Below are 23988 nucleotides of genomic sequence, written 5' to 3'. Positions count from 1 at the left end.
GCTTAAAATGGACGAACTAGATACATTTATTTAGGACTTGTTTCGATACGCCATGGAAGTATTTTTAACCGAACTACTGTTATATGGCTTTATGTGTACACAGGGTTAACGCCAATTGATAAAGAGGACTTAAATAGAATTCGCGCACGGTAACAGTCTAATAATAGATTACGTTTTAGTATTAAGGAAGTTCAGAAACTGCTTTTAACTGCTAAAATCAGTTTACTGATTTTGATATACGGATCAGTTTGTAAAACAATAGAAACTTTGTACTCATATTATTTAAACAATGGTGTTCAAATTAATGATCTGCCTACAAAGTGTGTTAATACGAGGAAAGTTTTAAGTGTTGTAAATACCTAGAGGATTGTATTAGTTAAGTCGACAATGACTTGGAACTTCTGGAGGCACAATCAAGGAATAGACAAACATAGCATAGGTAAGGTTCTTTACACTAGCGGATTCAGGGGTGGGGGTGGGCGGGGGGGGGGGGGCGAGGAGCGCACCCGGTTGGCCTAAACGTAGATGTACATGTATTCGATTAAAGCTAAATTTCTTTCATCAATTAGAATGACCCTAGAGCTGAGTATAGTAACAAAATATTCAGTCTATGAAATAAGGTGGTTGAAATTATGAAATATGATGCTATTACACTGCTGCCCATAACGCAACTGATAAAACTGAAGAGACATGGTTATTTGTTAATATCTATCATAAAGGTTGTAATTCTATTACTTCTGGACAGTATGAATTTGTAACACAAGAGGCCAAATAGGCCTTAATCGCTCACCTGAATAGGACCTTGACACCATGATTTTGCTTCCTACGTGTGAAGTTCATTTAAAAAAAAAGTTATTGGGAGATTCGAGGAAGACCAGTTGTCGAACAACAAACGCCCGAGTGAAAGCCAATCACATAAACCCCTCTGTGTTTTGCCCATTGGTATATTAGTTTGCAAAGAATGCATTTCCATAAAATCATTTAATCAATAGGCCTTCACTCAAGAATTTAATAAAACGTCATATAAGTTTGAACACGTTTTATTCAAGTAGATGTACAAAAAATATCAGATTTCTTCTTATTATATTTCCCCGGTCTGGATCTAGCTGGACATGGTTCTCGCGCTCATCATGTTAACCCCACTAGGTCAACCAGTCAAAGAACAATTAGTCGTTAAGGGCGACCTTAGAACAATCTGTTAAATGCCCCAAAAGGCTACACATAATAAATACGCCCGAAAAACTAAATGCACTGTATCAACTTGTTAACCTTTCGCCATAAACATTCTTGCCTGATCCTGGAAATCAGCGACCAAGTCAAACGTCCCAAGACAAAACATCGATTTAAATTACTACAATAATTTCCATAAGTATAATGACTCATGTTCGGAGTTCGCTGTCGGCCAAATGGCAACGTCGCGTCCGAGATATATGTACATATATCCGCAATGCGACGCTAGCCACCGCCAAAAGAGAGACAAGGGAACCCTTTTGGAAACAGCGACCATCCGAACAAAACTTGAACAAGAGCTGTCGGAGGACAGCAACGCTCTACTATTCAGCAGCCTTGTCAATTGAATGAATACAAAAGTAGAAAAAGGGCATTGTAAATATGGGAAAAAATGTATTGGAACCTTCACAGTGTTTATCAGCTCATGACAGTGAACAAGTGTGTGAAGTTTCAATCCTGTCCCATTAGTGGGTACTGGAATACCAGCTTACATAAAAAGCTTAAACAAAAACTGCTAAGTCAGAAAAAGGGGCATAATTTTGAAAAAATGCAAAGTAGAGTTATGGGACAAGCATAGTGCATGTCAGATCATGACAGTGAACAAGTGTGTGAAGTTTCAATCCATTCCCATTAGTGGATACTGAGATACCAGCTTACATACAAAACCTTAACCAAGAATTTCTAAGTCAAAGAAGGGGCATAATTTTGTACAAAAGCAAAACAGAGATATAGAACCTGTGTAATGTAGGTCAGCCTATCACAGTGAAAGAGTGTGTGATGTTTCAATTCATTCCAAAAAGTGGTCATTGAGATACCAGCTTACATACAAAACCTTAACCAAGAATTTCTAAGTCGCAAAATGGGCATAATTATGTTAAAAAGCAAAATAGAGTTATGGAGCTTGTGATATATAGGTCAGTTTATCACAGTGAATAAATGTGTGAAGTTTCAATCCATTTCCACATGTGGATACTGAGATACCAGCGTACATACAAAACCTTAACCAAATCGGGACGCGGACGCTGACGCCGACGCCGACGCATGGGTGAGTCCAATAGCTCTACTATTCTTTGAATAGTCAAGCTAAAAACGGATTGCTCGATGAGAACGGGTACCAGTAATACGATGCATATATTTCTACTCAAAACAATATCACCTAAAATAAATGCTTGCAATGCAGAAGATAATTGTGCAAGAAACAAACAATTGCCAAGAAAAGATAAATGTATTCCATCAGCTGCAAAGAAAGATGTAGTTACTTCCCTTAGATCGGGATGCTTTATATAAAGAACATTGTTTTCAATTATTTTCTCGACAGCATAACAATTAATTCTTTTTCGAGATAATTCTATTGCAGCATGATTATCTGAATAACGACATGAGTTACGTGGAAGTATTTGCGACAAAATAATTTTGCATTTGAAATTGTCATTAATGAATTTGATTAGTTTATGGAATAGAAAATGTGGAAACTCCACAGGTCGCTCAACACAACAAAAACGAAAATGTTGCAGGCTCGGTTTGATTGAGCCTGTTCATGGACGGTAGTGGAAATGCATGCTACCGTCCACGCCCTCTAGCCCCGGGTTGAGCAGAACTCAACATTTACACATGCTAAAAGTACAAAAGTCCTTTAGATCAATTCGTCCCAAATCGTTCCCCCACAGTGAAACAAAATAATGTGCTGCATATCTCTGACCTTTTTCAATGTTTTTTATTTGCTAATAACATCCAGTAAAGACAGTAAATTGCTACGCTTTCCAATTTGATGGTGCGATGACTTATAAAGACTCCATGATGTTTTTTCTCCTTAATCCTACATACAACGGACGGAGGGAGTTGATTTTTGTCATACAGTTTTCTTAGTCGTGCCATTAAAAGTTAGGCTCTTGTTGCTCTGACTTCAGACAAGTTGTTGAGTACATGGGTGTAAATATACCTTTAACTTACCTTAATTTTATGTTTTGCTTTATTTATATGTTATTTTTGCACTAATGTTAAAGCCTTTCTCAGCGGGGATTTTATATACATTGTGTTGTTTAACTTGTTTAAAATAGGGTAAGTGCGAGGTTGGCATGCCCGAAACGCGTTTGAACCCCCAGTTTCCTTTATATAGGTTACTGACCGTTCCAGGCGATGCCCCTATCTTCAACTGGTTGTTTGTTTTGTCTGTCATGTATTGTCTGTTGCGAATGTTACCTTATTTGTTGTAAGCGTTTTTCCTCCGCCTCACTCCCCTTGTTGCCCGTTCCTTTCCCTTGCATTTACGCTACTTTTTGCATTCCCTCACCCTTTACTTTTAGTAAGTTTCCGTGGCTCCCCTTTGTTTTGGCAGCCTAATCCTAAGACGTTACTTGATTGTTTTTTTCCTACTTGTGTGGGTGTGTTTGTATGCTTGTGGGTCTATAACGGTGCCCTACTGTTTTCTTATCTGTTGCTTGTTCATTTTTCAATGTTATTCAGTTGATCGTAGTTGCATGTTTATCTTTGGTACATGAGTGTCTGCGCTATTGTGGTTTACGCTGTAGTGCGATTGTTTCTAAAGAACATTGCATTCCCTTGTATATTCGTCCTTGTTCAACTTTCCCCTTCGGGTTCCTTCCCCCCCCCCCCCCCCCCCCCCCCCCCCCCCCCACAACCCCCGAACCCATTTCGCCCTTTACTATTTCCTTCCCCTCCATCAATATTTAGCATGAATTAATATGTACTTGTTGGATGTTTGAAGCAACCCGTCCATTACAGCTTCTTTTTGTTGTTGGCAAATGCGTGGCTCTGGGGCTGTGTTTTTGGTGCTCTGTGCTTCCGAGAAATCTACTCATACCTATTAACTTTTGCTACAGTAAACGCTTGCTTTATGATGGACGATCCAACCAGCGACACCTTTACTGTGCCTAGAACAACTTGGTTTGAATTACTCATAAAGTAACAACATCCGCATGGAAGCATAACAGACAACCTAATTCATGTACACAAGCATAAAAATGCAGCTATGCCAAACGTGGCAGTGTGTAAACAGACTCCGTTTTAAGATAAACACGATAAGCCTCCGAGCGCCATCGCCCGGCGCGCTTAATTGTTTCAACATTGTAACCTGCCATAGATGCGGCAGTTGCCGCCCTTATTCTAAACAAATATTGGATGTAAATTTGCCGTAATCAAGCTGTAAGTTGTTCAAACAGTTATTCAAAACGGCATTAAACTGGTATCGTGTTAAAGAGTTTCCATTCAAGTAACAAAATAAGGGCCCGCTGCCCTACGATGTTACGAACTCCACAAATGCTAGAATCTGACTTATTGATCTTTAAGAGTGATCCTGTCCCATATTGATCTGTTTTAGAATACCGAATAGAAATTTGTATATAGCCTTCCTTTTCATCTACCAGTAAATCGGACATTAAAATAACATTCGAAATAGATCTTTTGCTTGTTACAGCCAGTTCACCTACTCTAAGAAAAGCAAAGAAAGCATGACAGTAAGATGCTGCAAATAAATGCCTCTCTAATAGCTTTGAGCACACGACAGGCAAAACGGACAAAATATGCTGTAGTATATGTTGAGTTATTGGTAGCCTAGACTCTCTTACCCTGGTAGACCTCTTCAGACTCTCTAAGAGATTTTCAATGATGTAATGTTTTGAAGCATCAAAAACATTACTCATCTTGCACTGGAATCCAATTGCATTAACATACAAACGGGCTGTAGAGAGTGCCATGTCCTTTAATGATAACCATCTCAAAAAAGGTGATATCCCTCATAATCTCGTCACATTGCCAGGTTTTATGCCATTGAAAAAACGACCACTCCTGACCAAATGAAACAACCACAACCTATTTCAGCGGACCCAGCACTGTCCGTAAATAGCTGCCAATTACTACTATCTAACAATGTGGCTGCTGGGATATAAGTTACATCATTAAATGTATCCGGAAATGTTAGCCACATACCTAAATCAAGTTTAATTGCTTCCGAAATACGCAGCCTATGATACGACTTTTTTACACTGGACATAGCGTCTTCGAAAAAATGCCTTACTGGAACGTATAGCTCGACTACAAAAAAGCCATTTTATCTACTAACGACAGAAACGTCTTTATTATAACTTTTTTCCTCGATAGAACCTGTTTCATAGCCTCAAGCAATTCATCTACTTTATGAAATTGAATTCTTATGATCATATCAACTGAATCCAACTAGAGCCCTAAAATACCAATTTAGTGCACGGACCAACTGTTTTTGTTTGTCTGCGGCGGTAGGAACTCCAAGCAAATGAAAATGTACAAAGAAGATCGCACTCCAGCAAAACTAAAATCATCCAGATAGTGGTCCAACGTGTCTCGTTGTGCAACGAATTTGACTAACCATTGTAAGAAGGTAGAAAACTTTTCAAATAACGCACAAGATATTTTGCAACCCATTGGTAAAAACTTATCTATATAAATATTCCCATCATTGTCTAACAAAAAAAAATCTTCTGGACAAGTAGGCAGGAGCCGAAATGCTGACTTATTGTCACGCTTAGCAATTTCTGATTTATACTCTAGATGGAAAATCATATCTGCAACCGTATCCAATGATGTATAGTTCACTGTGCTAATAATATCACTGATGCTGTCATTAACACTATTTCCTTCCGGGTAAGATAAATGCGTTATAAGCCTCCACGACCCATCTGATTTTGGTACTAGTCCAACAGGCGAAATTCGTAAATTGTTAATCGGAGAAACTTTAAACGGGCCTGCAAATCTACCAGCCATGACCTCATTATCGATTTTTTGTTTTAAAACCTGTGAATTTAAACGTGCAGATTTAAGATTACGAGCGTCAATAGACTCCCTTTGCCCAGTAAAACCAAGACGAAAACCCTTAAAAAAACCCTCTTTTAATATTTTAGCGTCTTGCCTATTTGTGTAACCATGTAAATACTTAAGTAACAATTCTACATTAATGGGCGATTTTCCAAGTTTTAAATCAAAATTTTGGCATGCTGGTGGCAGCGTTTCTTGGACTGAACTCTGTGTAGAACCGAGGGCCAACCAGACGTTGGTCCTAGGAAGCAGCGGCTCTGACTGGTCTGGGTCCCCTAACTTGTAACCTGTTAGAAGAACACATTTTAATTTGGATGGTAACTATTGCACTTTAAATAAGTATGCTTATACGGGCATTGTATTCTTAATCTTATACACTGCCTATAATTAAAAGCGAAACACTTTTTGTGACCTTAGGAATGTTTTCCCCGTAAATACTAGATGATGCCCCAACATACAATAACCAAAGCTCGTAATCTATCTTAGCAAAATATATGCCAGTTGGATCGATGGCTAGACGCAGTCTGAACTGTTGGTCGTACAGCTTCCAACCGAGCCCTGCGTGCCTTTTGGACGCTGTTCTTATCGTGTTCATGTATTTTAACAAATCCTGTGTCCTGTGAGGGTGCGCAGCTAGAAAAATAGATGCGTACACTAAAAAGTGTGCATCAGAGCAGGTTTCATAGCTATTTATCGACTTTGTAGGTTGCAGAGGTTTGACAAACAATCGCCCCGATTGACAAAACTCAGTGCCCTTAGGTTCCTGCTCACCAGGCTGAATTTCGAGCAAAAAAGTAAAATCGACATACTGCCCTGAAATTATTTTATTTTATTGGCGTTACTGACATGAAACCTGAGTTGGTCATGGACACTGGAAATAGCCACAGGGCCACCGTCCAACTGAGAAGAATTACAAAATAAAGTACAATTACCAGGAACTGTTGGTGAAGCCACTGACGGAGTCACTTGGGGCACAGCTGCTGTAGCACTAGTATCTAAGTAAGGAATGGCCTCTAGCTAGATCACTGAGGTCGTTGCGCATGAAATTCCACTGCTTACAGTCGACACCGGCAACTCCGTAGGCGTAGATTTCACAGACGCCCTACCCCTCGCCCTCTTCGCCGCTACTGCATCCGCCTAGTCTAACGGGTCTGACGCCCGTCTTGAAATTGAACGCTTCGTTTTCCCTATGGTCCGTGCATTGAATTATAGAATATAAAACGAAAAACAAAAATTAAGTTCAAAACCAAATAAAAACCTTTCTTTTTATCATTTATTTATGTATTTATTATTTATAAATTTATTTATATATTTATTTTATAATACTTATTTATTTATTTATTAATTTTCAAATATTATTATTACCTTAATTATTCTTATAATTACATTTTTTAATGGCTACCACCGATCATCTTTATTCGTAGCCCTTTCTTTAAGAAAAAACTCTGTAATTATCTCTTTCTGAATAAATTCATCTAAACTTTATAATCATCCAAGATCAAGTTAGATACTTAATCTGCTTAATCCAAATGTTTTAAAGAAAGGATGGTGAGCTTTTTTAATAATTTTTGAAAAAAAATCCTGCTCTGTCTATTACCGACCTGATCTCTGGTTCGATCACAGCGAAAAAGGAAGGAGCAAGACGGTGTAAGAGTAACTTCAGTCCAGGCACAATAATCCCTAGTGTAATTATATCGAACTCCAATAACTCACGGCTATCGATTAACGATAACCGTAATTATTTAAAGGTTTTACTTTACATTTTGGTGTGACTACCAAAAACATTTTCACTCTGTTGTCTCATGAGAGGAACCAAACAAAACTGTTTTAACAAATTTTGGTAGAAAACTTTTCAATGACGCTACAGAAAAACTTTAGTGAATATCCCCCAAAAGGTTCATGTCTATTTTTAGCTCTAGTGGCCAAAACATACAGCCTGTTTGATAACATTGACAAAAAGACTGGTTTAATAGAAACTGTCATGATTACAGATACTTCTTTTTCAGCTATAGTAGTCCCAAAATGGAGCCAATGTCGATCTTGGTAGAGGACTTCATACTTATGATCAAATCTAAGCTTGATAAAGATCCCTTAAGCAGTCCATTGGAAGAAATGAAAATAATTGTTTCGGCAAGTTATTTATGAATAACAGTTGGATAAAGAAATATTTATAATGATCTTTGAATGTAAATTATGATGTAATTTATAATTTTTTGTTCTTGAATAGTACTATGATGAAGATAGCAACATCGATACTAATTTATTCTTCTTATTGAAAACTAACATAAATACAACATCGTCATCCAATAACTCACGGCTATCGATTAACGATAACCGTAATTATTTAAAGGTTTTACTTTACATTTTGGTGTGACTACCAAAAACATTTTCACTCTGTTGTCTCATGAGAGGAACCAAACAAAACTGTTTTAACAAATTTTGGTAGAAAACTTTTCAATGACGCTACAGAAAAACTTTAGTGAATATCCCCCAAAAGGTTCATGTCTATTTTTAGCTCTAGTGGCCAAAACATACAGCCTGTTTGATAACATTGACAAAAAGACTGGTTTAATAGAAACTGTCATGATTACAGATACTTCTTTTTCAGCTATAGTAGTCCCAAAATGGAGCCAATGTCGATCTTGGTAGAGGACTTCATACTTATGATCAAATCTAAGCTTGATAAAGATCCCTTAAGCAGTCCATTGGAAGAAATGAAAATAATTGTTTCGGCAAGTTATTTATGAATAACAGTTGGATAAAGAAATATTTATAATGATCTTTGAATGTAAATTATGATGTAATTTATAATTTTTTGTTCTTGAATAGTACTATGATGAAGATAGCAACATCGATACTAATTTATTCTTCTTATTGAAAACTAACATAAATACAACATCGTCATCATAGAGATCATTCCCGTCAGCGTCATTTGGATCAGCATCAACAAGGCAATAATAAAATATGAATGTACTTCCATGAATGTCAATAGAAAACATGTCCCTATCATAACCACAGCAAAGGAGTTAACTGTCTCACATCATCATCACCATAATCATCAAAAGCAGCATCATTTTCATTATTGTAATGACCATTTTCATAAACATCAGGAACACCTCCAGCAATATTCTCATTATACTACGTGTATCTTTATGACCTTCATCATGTTATTATCGTATCTAAGAAGAGAAAGAAACTCTGATTCAAATTTTGGCCAAGACTCCACACAATAGAGAGTTTGAGATTTCAACCTTCGCCTTCAACGTCTCTCATATATATTTGGGTTAAATCGTCACCGATATGGGCGTATTTTATTTATATCAGACGTTGCTACTGAAGTTGTCCATGTAATATCAAGTAAGCCTAAGACTTCTCTTTATTACTATGTGAAATAAAAAGCATAGTTTCAAGATTTTTGCTTATTAAGTTACTCGATTATCTACATGTATAATTAGACTGAATTTGATTCGAAACACTATCAATAAGTATAAGAATAATGAAGTTTTGTATAGCTAATGATTTTAACTAAATACATTGAATTGAACCTGGAAGTATGAAGTTATCAACTGATTTTGAGAAACTTTGAGATTTTGTTCAAACTTTAACTTCTACGGCATATATGTGTCCCCAGGCGGTATTGACTATACTAGATGGACCTTTTTGCCGTATGAAGTGAAGTTTCGAACGTCCGAAGATGTGATATCACGAAAGTCAAAACTTCAGTCTTTTTTTAACTACTCTGTCCACATACTCGGCATCAAAGACTGAAAAATGAATAATAACGCGCGATTATCATTTGGTGGAATATTTTATTTTCACTTCCAAATAAAATCAATACGTTTCTGTTGGACACTTAATACGACAATTATAAACATAAAATGGTACTAGTAAGATGGAAAATTCTTCTGAAGTATCAGACAATTTCTGATCTATGGTATCATGATGCGGGAAGTTTCCTGTAAGCCGTATGGGATAACTCCATTCCTTACATGCACGGACCTAGAGCCTGGCAGAGGGGTATTGTGGGTAAATCCCCCCTTTTGATTCTTACATTTTACAAAGAAAATCGATCTTGAAACACGGTGTGACCCCCTCCCCCCACTCTCCCCTCCTCCCCTGAAATGGGTGACCCCTCTTTAAAGTTGGTGTCCCTCCAACCAAAATTTCTGGATCTGCACATGCTTTACTTATGAAATAGTATATTCAAACAAATACGTGTATATGCCCACATGTTATTTTTTGCGACAATTTTCGTCTCCACCTAACATTTCTTGACTGTTTCGCCAGACAACTGGTGACTTGGCACGATTATATTGTGTTGTCTAAGAGTTGGCACTATACAGAGTCATGCAGAGTGTCATGATGCCAAAACGTATAATATCATGAGAGAATCTTACATTTGTTTCCAATCGCTTGTTTAATGAATTCATAAATTGTGTATATTGGCTCATGTTATCAACATATCTTTTAAAAGGTTAGATTTTCATCAGGTACATTGTTTATGAGAGTCTACAAGTAAAACGCGTATTTTAAGGAGTTCGATGTACAAAGTAACAAATTAAAAAAAAAAACTTTGAGAAAAACTATGAAATACTAGTCAACAGCATGACGGATGAATCTGTCCTTTATATTCTATGGTTATATCTTTCGTGTTTGCTTTATCACATATCTTTAACTTAACTTCAAAGTATATCGAGAAATGCATTTGTAATAGTTGGTCTCTCATGTTTTTGTTTAAAACATATTAACTGTATTATCTTTCAAGAACACCATCAACAATAGAATACGTTGATATGATTATCATTTTTATTTCCTCTCATGTATGATTTACAATCGTGCATTGTATACTGACATCATTTTATATAAAACCTAAATGTTCGGAGCAACATCAACGAGTTTTTACATTGTTCACATTGTTCCGTTTTTTTTTGTTGTTTTTTTTTATCGTAATCGCACTAATATCCATGCGATGATTAGGCCTATATTAATTGAAATGTTTTTATTTAATTTTAATTTTTAAAACCTCTTGTAAAAGTCCTGCCCTTTCGGACAATTGATGTCAAAATGCACGAAAAAAAAAGATCATAATTACGGATAAATTGAATGGGCGGATTAAAAGAAGTAAAGTTCATTCTAAAGTTTGAAATCTCAAGGAATTTTAATCGAACTTCAACTTCATACATTAACTTCGCAAGAGACATTGAAGGGGAAGGCGAAGGTTGAAATCTCAAACTCTCTAATGACTCAACGCAACGTTACGTAGTTAACCGGTGATAACACTTGATTTTATCGGTTTATTCACTTGGCGCAGTCAGATATTCAGTATGATCCTAGGATTGAATTATACAAGTGTTCATTATAATAAAAGAAAAATATGAGTTAATTAAGTACAGTAGGACAGATGGTGATACAAACTGGAATAAGTCCGACCCAAGATCATGCTACTCAGAGGGTAATACGGATTGTAGCTTGTTCGACCTAATTAAACTAAGTCAGGCTTCGGATCGTACTAAAGATAGTGTTATGCTTTTAAGGCCGTACTGATTCGGAATTATCTTAAAGCTAATTGAAATATATATGAACCAGGGTCATACTATTTTAAACGACAGTCGTTTTGTATTCTTTTTTAAATTTTGAACTTCTGCAACTAGTCTTACATTTCTTCGTCAGAAGGAGTACTTATTCCAAATAAAGAATTGTGAGTATTAATAGGATAAAACACTCGTGTGTTTCAAAATGATATTACTGTTTGCAAATAAGCGGCATCTGAAAAAAAGTGTTCAGCATTTTTTAAATTATGACTACAGTCCTTTGAACTGAGTTCGAGATTAAGAAACAAATGCATCGTAGCATTTGTAAACTATGCTATACACTGAGTAACTTCCAATGTAATTAAATTTCTGTAACAAATCTTTAAGTTTTCAGCAGACAAAGTAAGCAAAATCCATTAACGTAAGTCATTCCTCTAAGGATGTACAATCAATTGTTTCCTCTGTTAGGAGTTTATGTGAGCTTGAAGAACATTAGTTTCCAAGACAAATAACAGAAGAAAAAGCATAGATCAACACACTTTATTTTCGTATTCTTGGACATTTTCTTCAACCACTATTTAAGCATTTACTTCTTCATTCGCCCTACACTGTCATAACAATAACTCTCAATCTGTTTAAGCATTTCTGAAAATAAGTAAAATTGAAAAATTAGGGCACTTAATAAAAACATATAAATCAAATAATCCATGATTTTTATAGGAAATTTTAAGGTCACTATAGATACATTTTATAAGTATAACATTAGCAAACTCTTAAATCTCACTAACGCATCTCGTTGACAATAGAGAGTTTGAGATTTCAACCTTCGCCTTCCCCTTCAACGTCTCTTGCGAAGTTCACGTATGAAGTTGAACTTCGATAAAAATTCCTTGAGATTTCAATCTTTAGAATTGACCTTACTTTATCTTACTTTATTTAATCCGCCTATTCAATTTATCCGTAATTATGATCGTTTTTCTTTCGTGCATTTTGATATAAATTGTCCAAAAGGGCGGGGATTTTACAAGAGGTTTTAAAAATGAAAATTAAACAAAAATATTTCTATTACTATAATTATCGCATGGATATTAGTGCGGTTACGATAAAAAAGCGAAACAATGTGAACAATGTAAAACCTCGTTGGTGTTGCTCCAAACATTTAGATTTTATGTAAAATGATGAAAGTATACAATTAATATTTTTCAAACAAAAACATGCAACACCAACTATTACAAATGCATTTGTCGAAATACTTTGAAATTAAGTTAAATATATGCGATAAAGCAAACACAAAAGTTTAAACTTACATAAAAGACGCATTTTACTTGTAAACACTCATAAACACTGTACCTGATGAAAATCTAACCTATGTTGATAACATAAGCTAATATACATATGTTATGGATACATTTAATAAGCGAATTAAAACAAAAGTAAGATAGTCCCGTGATATTATACGTGTTGGCATCATGACGCTCTAAATGACTCTGTATAATACCAAACTCCCTGACAGCACAATATCATCCTGTTAAGTCACCATGTGTCTAGCGAAACAATCAAGAAATGTTAGGAAATTGCCGCAAAAAATAACATGTGGGCATATACATGTATTTGTTTGAATATACTATTGTCCAAAAGGGCGGGGATTTTACAAGAGGTTTTAAAAATGAAAATTAAATAAAAACATTTCTATTAATATAATTATCGCATGGATATTAGTGCGGTTACGATAAAAAAGCGAAACAATTTGAACAATGTAAAACCTCGTTGGTGTTGCTCCAAACATTTAGATTTTATGTAAAATGATGAAAGTATACAATTAATATTTTTCAAACAAAAACATGCAAAACCAACTATTACAAATGCATTTGTCGAAATACTTTGAAATAAGTTAAATATATGCGATAAAGCAAACACAAAAGTTTAAAATTACATAAAAGACGCGTTTTACTTGTAAACACTCATAAACAATGTACCTGATGTAAATCTAACCTATGTTGATAACATAAGCTAATATACATATGTTATGGATACATTTAACAAGCGAATTAAAACAAAAGTAAGATAGTCCCGTGATATTATACGTGTTGGCATCATGACGCTCTAAATGACTCTGTATAATGCCAAACTCCCTAACAGCAAATATCATCTTGCTAAGTCACCATGTGTCTAGCGAAACAATCAAGAAATGTTAGGAAATTGTCGCACAAAATAACATGTGGGCATATACATGTATTTGTTTGAATATACTATTTTAAGAAAAACATGTGCAGATCGAGGAATTTCGGTTAGGGGGACACCAACTTTAAACAGGGGGTCACCGATTTCGGGGAGGGGGGGGGGGGGGGGGTGGCGTCACATCGAGTTTCATCACCGATTTTCTTTGTAAAATGTAAGAATCAAATGGGGGATTAACCCACAATGCCCCTCTGCAAGGCTCTGGGTCCGTGCATGTAAAGAATGGAGTTATCCCATACGTCTGACACAGGAAACTTCTCGCATCATGATATTATAGAGTTGAAATTGTCTGATACCTCAGAAGAATTTTCCGTCTTACTAGTACCATTTTATGTTTATTCTTAAAACGCAACTGTCGTATAAAGTGTCAGACAGAAACGGATTGTTTTTTTATCTGGTAGTGAAAATAAATGTTCCACCAAACGATAATCGCGCGTTATTATTTATTTTTCAAGTAAAATGACTGTCATGCCGTGTACCTCCATCCAGATTTCAGTCTTTGATGCCGAGTATGTGGACAGAGTAGTTAAAAAAAGACTGAAGTTTTGACTTCTTTCGTGATATCACATCTTCGGCGTTCAAAACTTCACTTCATACGACAAAAAGGCCAACCTAGTATAATCGATACCGCCTGGGGACACAAATACTACGCTTTGCAATTGAGTTTGCCCTTTCCGAATAATTCAAATCGATATTATACTGGGACTTGACAGGTGTGTGTTGATAAAAATAGCCGAGGCCATCTTCCACAATGAATTCGATTGGTCCATTGAATGATCATTTTAATCTTGGCGCTAGTCAAAAAAATTCGATGTTCAGCTTGTTTTATATTTGTGACGGGGAATCTAAACGTCAAAACTTTGAAGTATCAAAATAATGCAAGATAAATCACAGTACACAGTCATGTAAAGTTATTGGTTTTATCGCTTGTGCATATTGGCGAGTACACACGGTAAATTTTAACCGTGCATGTACAGTACATACATAGGTTTAAATCCCCAGAAAAAAAATCGTAATTAGAGATCAATGAGGAATTGAATGCCCTTTCGATACAAGTTTTATTTGTGGGCAATTCTTGAATATATTTATACCTATTTATACCTATAGCATGTAAGCGTCGGCAGCGATTAAATTTCATGGGAAATTGCTTCAACTATTTTGGTCTTTCGAGTTTTTGAAGTGAGTGGGGATATTGCCCATATGAAAATATTATCTCAATATTTCCTAGGATCGCGTCAAAATTACTTTGACTAAAACGTATCCATTATCTTTAATCTTATTTACAATTATTTGACTAACATCATTGCTGTAATTTTTATCTCGCGGCATGATTACATAAATGGCTCTATAACGTATTTCGGTGCGTTTCGTCACTAAATCTTGGCTGTTTAACTGAAGGGCGGAGTCAGAATTTCAATCGAGATAAATATAAATGTGACAGGCGAGTACATTAACTGACTATTGGCTTTTCGATGAGAAATTATATCTGTAAAGGGCAAACTCAATTGCAAAGCGTAGTATGCCGTAGAAGTTAAAGTTTGAACAAAATCTCAATGCTTCTCAAAATCAGTTGATAACTTTATACACTGACGAGATAAAGAAACGCCTCATTCAAACTCGGTATACAATTTTTCGTTAACCGTGATTCAAAATTAAAAAAGAACAATTCCATTCGCAAATTAGATGCTTTACAAGAATTTATGGTCAATAAGAAATCATTTCATTGTCGCATTAAGCTTAAATCTTGAATTTTAATAGCCCGGTCGGAGAAATTGCATTAGAAAAATCAGTAGCGCGTGTGGCCACCTCTGCTAGCAACCACAGCAGCAAGGCGACGCCTCATAGAGCCGCACCAGTTGCGTAACAGATACCGTGGGATTCTGGCCCACTCCTGGTGCAGCGCTGCTACCAGTTCCCGGACGTTTGCTGGCTGGGGTTGACGTTGGCGTAACCGCCGTCCGAGATAATCCCACGCGTGTTCAATCGGATTGCAGTCCGGTGAACACGCCGGCCAAGGTAAAACATTAATGTTTCTAGCCTGTAGAAAGTCCCTGGTGACGCGTGCAACGTGAGGTCGCGCGTTGTCGTGCTGATAGACTAATCCTTGACGTTGACGGAATAAAGGGACAACTACATGACGTAATATCTGGTCGATGTAACGCCTGGCTGTGAGATTACCTTGGCAAACGACGAGTTGGGACTTAAACCTATGGTTGATTGCTGCCCACACCATTACTCCACCTCCACCGTAACGATTGTGCTCCAAAACGCAATTGTTTGCGTAGCGTTCATGGCGTCGTCTATAGACACGGATACGTCCGTCGTCGTTCCACAAGTTGAAACGCGACTCGTCACTGAACACTACGTTCTGCCAACGCTGGCCGCGATGGTTGCGGGCCCAAATAAGACGTTGGTGACGGTGGCGTAACGTTAGAATTAGACCGCGGTAGGGCCTACGACAGGTAATTCCGCGTTCTCTGAGTCGATTTCTCACTGTATGTCGACTAATTGGACGTCCACGATTACCTACAACTATACGTGACGTAGATTGCGCCCTCACAAATCTGTCACGTAAATGACGTTGACGTATATAATTATCCTGTCGTATTGACGTTACACGCGGTCTACCTGAACGTGGTCTATCGATAGACGTTCCCGTGTCTCTAACACGTCGAATAAGACGCACAATTGTCGAACGAGAGACGTTAAAACGTCTAGCAACTTGTTCCTGCGTTCGCCCACATTCAAGCATAGCCAAAACCTGAGCCCTCTCTTCAGAATTCAGCCTCGGCATTACGAAAACTAATGTTTTTTTCAGATAATAGCTGAAAATATGGTTGTGTGTCGTATTACACATGTACATGTGCATAAATCGTTCAATCAAACCACATGGTTTACATGCACGGACTGCACGAGGAAATCATGACCAGGTACATGAAGTGAACAAATGGCTGAATGAAATCGCGCGAGTTTTTGTTCACTGTGTTTGTCGGTCAGAGTACATGTAGATTTACTACATTTCACAACAATTAAAAGCGTTAGGAAAAAAATAACGCCAAATTTCAATGAGGCGTTTCTTTATCTCGTCAGTATACTTTCAGGTTCAATTCAGTGTATTTAGTTAAAATTATTAGCAATACAAAACTTCATTATTCTTATACTTATTGATAGTGTTCCGCATCAAATTTAGTCTAATTATACATATAGGTAATCGAATAACTTAATAAGCAGAAATCCTGAAACAAAGCTTTTATTTCACATAGTAATAAAGAGAAGTCTTAGGCTTACTTGATATAACATGGAAAACTTTAGTAGCAACGTCGGATATAAATAAAATACACGCATATCGGTGACGTTTTACCCAAAATATATATGAGAGACGTTCAAAGGGTAGGCGAAGGTTGAAATCTTAAACTCTCTATTATTACCCTACCTACTTTTTCAATAAAGGATAACTTTTTTATTTTTGTTGTTAAGATTTTATGAAAACTCTGTTGTTGTTTTTTGGGGTTTTTTTTAATGACACACAAAAATGCTCCGAAATGGGAAGAAAAAGAAAATAGTCTGCGTCACCGTGAACCTAAAAGATATATTTAGAAACAGAAGCGTCAAAATAGTACTTTTTTATTATATCTTATTTCTACTTCCGAGAAAATATAAATTGCTATGATAATTTTTTTTTTCAGTTGTGACTAAACTTTATATATATCAGTCTAAAGAATATAAAAACCAGACCTGATCTACTTAAGAAGATATTTGAAATTACCGGCCTCTACTCCATTGTTCATCTCACATTAATTTTAGGTAGATGCCAGCAAAAGTAAGGGTGAATCATTTTGTCCCCAACAAGTGGAATCTTTTTGGTTAAACGGTACACTACAAGCCATATTTTAATTATTTAAAATCTCTTTGTAAGAAAGAAGTATACGAGAAAGTTTTCTTAAAAATGGCGGATATAAGGAAAAAAGCGCACGTACATCCTTAATATTCTCCCATTGCATTTGGGCCATTTGCCTCCTTCGAACCTATCACTTTACTGTGGTGTCTACCTCTCCCCCACCCCCCACCTCTCTCTCTCTCTCTCTCTCTGTCTGTCTGTCTAGTACAAATTCTCAATTGATTTGCTTATTCAATATATAACAACTCTATCCCGAAAGGATGAGCAATTAAAACAGCATTAAACTCATCAAAATTCTATCAAATGATCATAATTTACATACCTAAATAATTTATAAAGTCATAAAAAAGAAAATAATGAATTTATCTGACTACTAGGATGGCCAATTGATGCATCATGTATCTCAGATATTGTGTAAGTCTTGCCAAACATCGATCAGACATGAATAATGTTGTATTTACGTAATCTATCAACGAAAATGTATCTGTTCCATCACAACTGTTACAGTAAAAATATTTGTAATGCGTGTTATGAAAACAAAATTAAAGTAAATCCGATAAGAATATACCATTGACACACTAACCATACTTGTGTAATCTTTGAGAATTTTATTACATGTAGTTTAGAATCTAATTTGAAAATAGCTGTGCGATCTGATGTACCATGTTCTATTTCTTTATTAACAGACATTGATCAACTTTAATTAGGGGGATTATAGATTTGTAGACTGATATCAGGATATTTTCATATGATATCTGCAGCAGGACCTGTTTACTTAAATCATGCAGTAAAATGTAATTAAATATTGCTGCACAAATGGTTATTCTTGTTTAATTATTATGAAATGTGAACATTGTCCGAATGATCAAATATGTTTCAATATTTTGTTAAAGGAATGAAATACAAATACTTGTATCAAAAACATCTACTTTTCTCTTTATGTAGCGGATATTATACGTAACGATAAAATATTTAAAAAAACGGGACAGTCCGAAGCGCATGTGCATTGGGGACCGTCTAGTTATTTACATGTTTGATTGTTTAAGGCTTTAATTTAACTAAAATAATTGTTTAATGACATAACAAATGACAAAGTTAGTTTAAAGCATTGTTATGTAACTTACTCTTAAATTTTTTTCGGTCGTATTTATTTCACCGAATTTACTCGGTAGATCCCGATGACCATTTTAAACACGCTTTTCTCCTAATGTACTATTGCTTTTTCCACATTTGTGATACTGAAGAATCATTAGCACGTGATTCTCTATAGTCCGGTTTTGCGGTGAGCGATATTTGTGTACTTTTAATAATGACCATTTTCACAAACAGCATGAGCATCTTCAGCAATATTCACATTATACTACGTCTATCTTTATGAACTTCATTATATATTAATCGTATCTAAGAAGAGTAGAAAAAATAATTCTGATTAAACTTTTGGCCAAGACTCCACACAATGACTCAACGCAACATTATGCAGTTCACCGATGATAACACTTGATTTTATTGATTTATTCATTTGGCGCAGTCAGATATTCAGTATCCTAGCATTGGACTTTTTAAATGTTCATTATGATAAAAGAAAAATATGAGTTTATTAAATATAATAGGACAGACGATGATACTAACTGGAATAAGTCCGACCAAAGATCATGCTACTTAGGTTTTGTCGAACCGGGGGTAATACGAATTGCATCTGCGGATGTCTCTAAATTGCTTTTTGTACTTTTAGCATGTGTTAATATTGAGTTCTGCTCAACTCGGGGCTAGAGGGCGTGGACGGTAGCATGCATTTACACTACCGTCCATGAACAGGCTCAGTCAAACCGAGCCTGCAACATTTTCGTTTTTGTCGTGTTGAGTGACCTGTGAAGTTTCCACTTTTCTCTATTTTGCAACACGTGCGATTTAATGTTAACGACCGTATAGCGGTCTAATTCTGCGGGGTTTTATTTCTGCTAAATCTGCGTATCGAGGCTGTCACGCAGAAATAAAGTCCGCACATTTAAACTATCAGCATATTTTTTTGACGCAGAAATAAACTTTGATATTTCGGTCAAAGCCCTGGTTCGTGGCTATTCAAATTCTTTTGTGTGTATGCAACCCAAGATTACAATAGATTACAGGTAACGGCCACGTGCCACACTTTAGCACGCAAAACCACAGGTATTTCATATACAATTTTATATAAAAATAGACACTTTTTTAACAGGCGTCACTGTTCATAGTCGGGATTTCCATGCGTTTTCAGTGACAATTCAAGGTTAAAAGGTAGGACGGGAACAGGGCTTTAATATAATGACCCGTTATCTTTATCTCACGAGGTTTTCGTCTTCTATGAAATTATTCGCACCGTATCGATTATTGTTGCTTGCTTTTGTTATTTATTAATTTATTGTTCACGAATGAATGATTACCGTCTCGGGCGTGTAATCTTCACAAGTGTATATCACAAAACACTCCAGGGACGACCTTGGGTGCTTCGTTCCTCTTGATCTTCCGTGTCCGAATCGAGATAGAATCGCCCTAATGACACGAACAAGGCCCAAGTTCATTGTTCTCGGGTCAAAATTTCACATCACCTCCTAATCAGGAGGACCGCGAACAATGCGAGAACAATATGGCGGAATGAGAAAGTGATAACAATTCGTGCATGACATTCATGCAATAAAAGATCTCATTTCCTGATCCTTTTAGAATTGCGTGCAAACGTATGATTAATTTATGATCAAATAAAATATCATTTCAATGAAGAAATTATACTACTTTTGTAGAAATGCTGGTGTGATAAATTTATGACCAATAAAATATAATTTCAATGAAGAAATTACACTACTTTTGTAGAAATGCTGGTTTACTCCCGTCGTTAATGTAAATAAGCGCCGTTAAAAAGGCCGCCGAAAAACTCCAATTCCGGTTCCCGGTGTTAAAGCGTTTTACTCGAACTATCAATTCCATCCGGGGAATAAAAGCCGAAGGACGCCCTTGGATTATGAAAACTTAAATAAACTTATTACCTATTGTTATAACTGCTATAATTGCTATGTGTTATGAATGTTATAATTTTGCATTTATATATATTTGTAAATAAATTGTAAATTTTTCTACCAGCAGTATTACATTTTATGAAAATGTCTTTCAAAATGAATTACCGATACTAGACCTCGACCTATTTATGTTTAACTCTGATTTTTTATCAAGCACGGAAATGAAAAGAAATCAGTTTTAAGGGGACGCGTACTGCTACATTCACAGTTCATGCAGAAATGAGAAGAGATGCATATTTAAGAAATTGATAGTGGGAAGATAAAAAATATATTCCTAAACTAATATAATGCTGATGGACACCTGTAATATGCAATACTTTGTGGATAAGGGTGTGGTACTATGAACGTAATTAGAAAACAGAGGTCTTTGAGAAAGTACATTCAACGCAAAATATTTAGCCTTTGTACAAGGAAAATACAGGGATTTTACAATATCAGTGTAACAAATAATGGTGTAGGGATGAGTGTTTCTTTCTAAAGAAACAGGTTTGCTTAAAATGTAAAAATTTCACGCCCCGTCATCTAAACTCGGGATGGACGCCATCTTTCTCATTGATAAAAAATGTAAAACAAAAAAATCAGAGTGGGTTTAGCCTTGCAAGGGCATAACATGACATTCTACACAATGCATACCTAGGTACAGATATTTAAGATGCTGCATAGGTCTGGTGGTTTAAATACATTACATCAGCACTTGAAATTGATCTTTAAAAAGTGGGTAATTTTAGAATATTTACATGGTTTTTAATTTTCCAAAGTCTTCTCGGCGATTCACTGCAAATAAGTATAACTGTGCTGGACGAACGGTAACTCTAATAATCAACGGGAGAAAACTTAGGTGTAAGCACGTGTATTATTTAAAAAAAACTATTGATGTTTATAATTTCTTATGAAATAACGAATCCTATACAGAAAATGTAACTTTAATATCTGAAAATTATTATTTTCTGTGGACATTTATCAAAATATATAACTTACAGTTGACTACAGTTGACTATTTTGTGAATCGAACTCATTACCGCTTTCAGTTGTGAGGCACTTCCGTCACCCTTTTTGACAACAATAGCAAATTCAAAATGAATTTATAAAGTTAAATATAAACCGACTGCTACTCAGATCAGTTTAAGCGTAGTTGTTATTACAACATCATACTTTTTTATTACGTTATGAGATAAAGTTTTTCTTGAACTGCATTATCAATTAATTACGTTTAGATGATATTGCATTTACAACTTGTCTGACCCCGTTTTTTTACGTGAATGACAGCAGTCTCGTGCAACTCGTGCGAACAGAGTTATGAAAAGTATGGTGGAGAATTCAAGGCCACATTATAAATGGCGTTACAGTGAGGATAATTGTATATTGGTTGTGTTTTGATCATTGGCATTCCTGCTGTGTATAAGTAAGTTTTGTGAATGAGATTAGAAAGTTACTTTTGCACACTGATTAGACATATCAACCAAATTTCATACCTCATTTTAAGGATTTTAAGACAATATATTTTCAAAAGTTTGTTGAATGCGTTTTTATATTTAAGTGCATTGTAATTCATGAATACTAAGTTGAAAATTGATAATGGAACCATTTGTTGCAAGCCACTTGACTTCTGTAACAATAAATGTTTAATGCATTAACGGGAAATACTCTTTTAGTTTTAGAATGCGGCCTTCCTTGACCACCATATCTTTTCATATGCACTACTTTGTAAACAAACTAAATACTGTGTTTTAGTTTATATATCCAAAATGAAAATAAAGACAGTGAACTTGTTTCACTTGTTTTCTTCAAACTAGAATCTGCAGGATATTGATAAATGTTCTGACAAGGTAAAGCGGTATTATTTTCACACGAAAAATTATTAGTTGATGACTTTGAATGTACAATAAGTCATATTTAATTCAACAATACCTTTTTTTGTTTCAGTTTTATCATTTTTATTTTAGTGAGCAATTCGTTGTGTACTAATAACAGTTGAAACAGTATCCATTTCATGTACCGAAACTTTGTACTTATTTTCAGATAAATTTTATCATAACCCATCCACTTTCTTTCTAATTTCAATGTCTGCGTCCCCTTAGACATAAACCAGCTGCGCCAACTTCACTAAGAAATTTTAAGAGGCCACATTTTATACTTTCTGTGTATGTAACCTAGTCAAACATATAAGACAAATTGATCTAGATATTGATCCCGCATTCCGGATTCACCAGTTTAAAACTTGGCCTGCATAACAAAAAAATCCATATATTTTTGTAAGGTTTCATTTAGATCAGGCAGACAATCCGATCCCCATTTATGTTAATAATGCTTTATTATACGATTTGACATTGGCTTATTACCTTACTCCAGGTGACCCAGTTTCAAATCTGAGCCAAACTTTATGCAATTCTGGCTTAATTTGATGTAGAAAATATGGCATCTTCATATAAGGCGTTTCTATAATAAAATCTGTAAAATGATAAATAAATTGACCTTATTTTTAACTATACTGATTCACGTATGAAAATGTGTCCGATACTTTATAAAAGCGTACGTTCTGTCCAGGATCCATATTAATCCAGTAGAGCATTTGGCATTTCGTACGTTGACTTTTACTAAATGGCATGCTTATGTAAACGCCTACAAATTGTATTTTTGTGTTTATTGTGAGTACTTTGAGCATAGCTATATACACTGTTCTGTTTGTTTGAATGTACAGATTCCATTTGAATTTTGATTTAACATTCTATTTACGTAAAGACAAGATAAAAGAGATAAGTATGTTTTCTAGCGAGTGTCTATAGATTTATTATGACGTTAGAAAATTTAATTAATTAGTCGTCTAACGATTAAGGAAATCAGCATGATTTGCTATGCCTTATTAGACATTTGTGAATTACGGCAAAGTCGAATGTGAACACCTAGTACGATCGATTTCGCACTAAGGTCATCTCAACATAATCCGAGTTTTAATCACATCGGAGCGCATAGTGCTCAATTTTTGTATCACATGGGTCTGTCGTCCGTACTCGTTCGTGGTCTTCCGTCATTCAAAGTTTCACTGTCAACACTCTAGATATTGCAAGTTTAGCCCAATTGGATTAAAACTTGGTCAGATTGTTGTGTTAAGATAATCTAAACAACATTTGACACTGGGTCATTTTGCTCGAACACAAGTTGTATAGGTAAAGTGATAAAAACACTGTTAATTATACTGAAAATTCCAGTTTTTCTACTGTGTTTTGTATTAGACCAGGCC

General features: G+C 35.6%; 1 protein-coding gene across 2 annotated transcripts in view; it reads left to right on the top strand.

The window, feature by feature from the left end:
- Positions 1-206: 206 nt before the first annotated feature.
- Positions 207-23988, top strand: part of LOC123565918 (uncharacterized) — a 69477-nt gene continuing 45695 nt past the window's right edge. For both annotated transcript variants that reach the window (XM_053544409.1, XM_053544408.1), the window contains exon 1: positions 207-439. The gene's annotated coding sequence lies outside the window, so the exon portion shown is untranslated. The remainder of the gene's footprint in view (positions 440-23988) is intronic.

This window comes from Mercenaria mercenaria, chromosome 5 (genome assembly GCF_021730395.1).
Source record: "Mercenaria mercenaria strain notata chromosome 5, MADL_Memer_1, whole genome shotgun sequence".
In the NCBI taxonomy this organism is placed as follows: Eukaryota; Metazoa; Mollusca; class Bivalvia; order Venerida; family Veneridae; genus Mercenaria; species Mercenaria mercenaria.
This window is presented reverse-complemented; position numbering and strand designations above follow the sequence as displayed.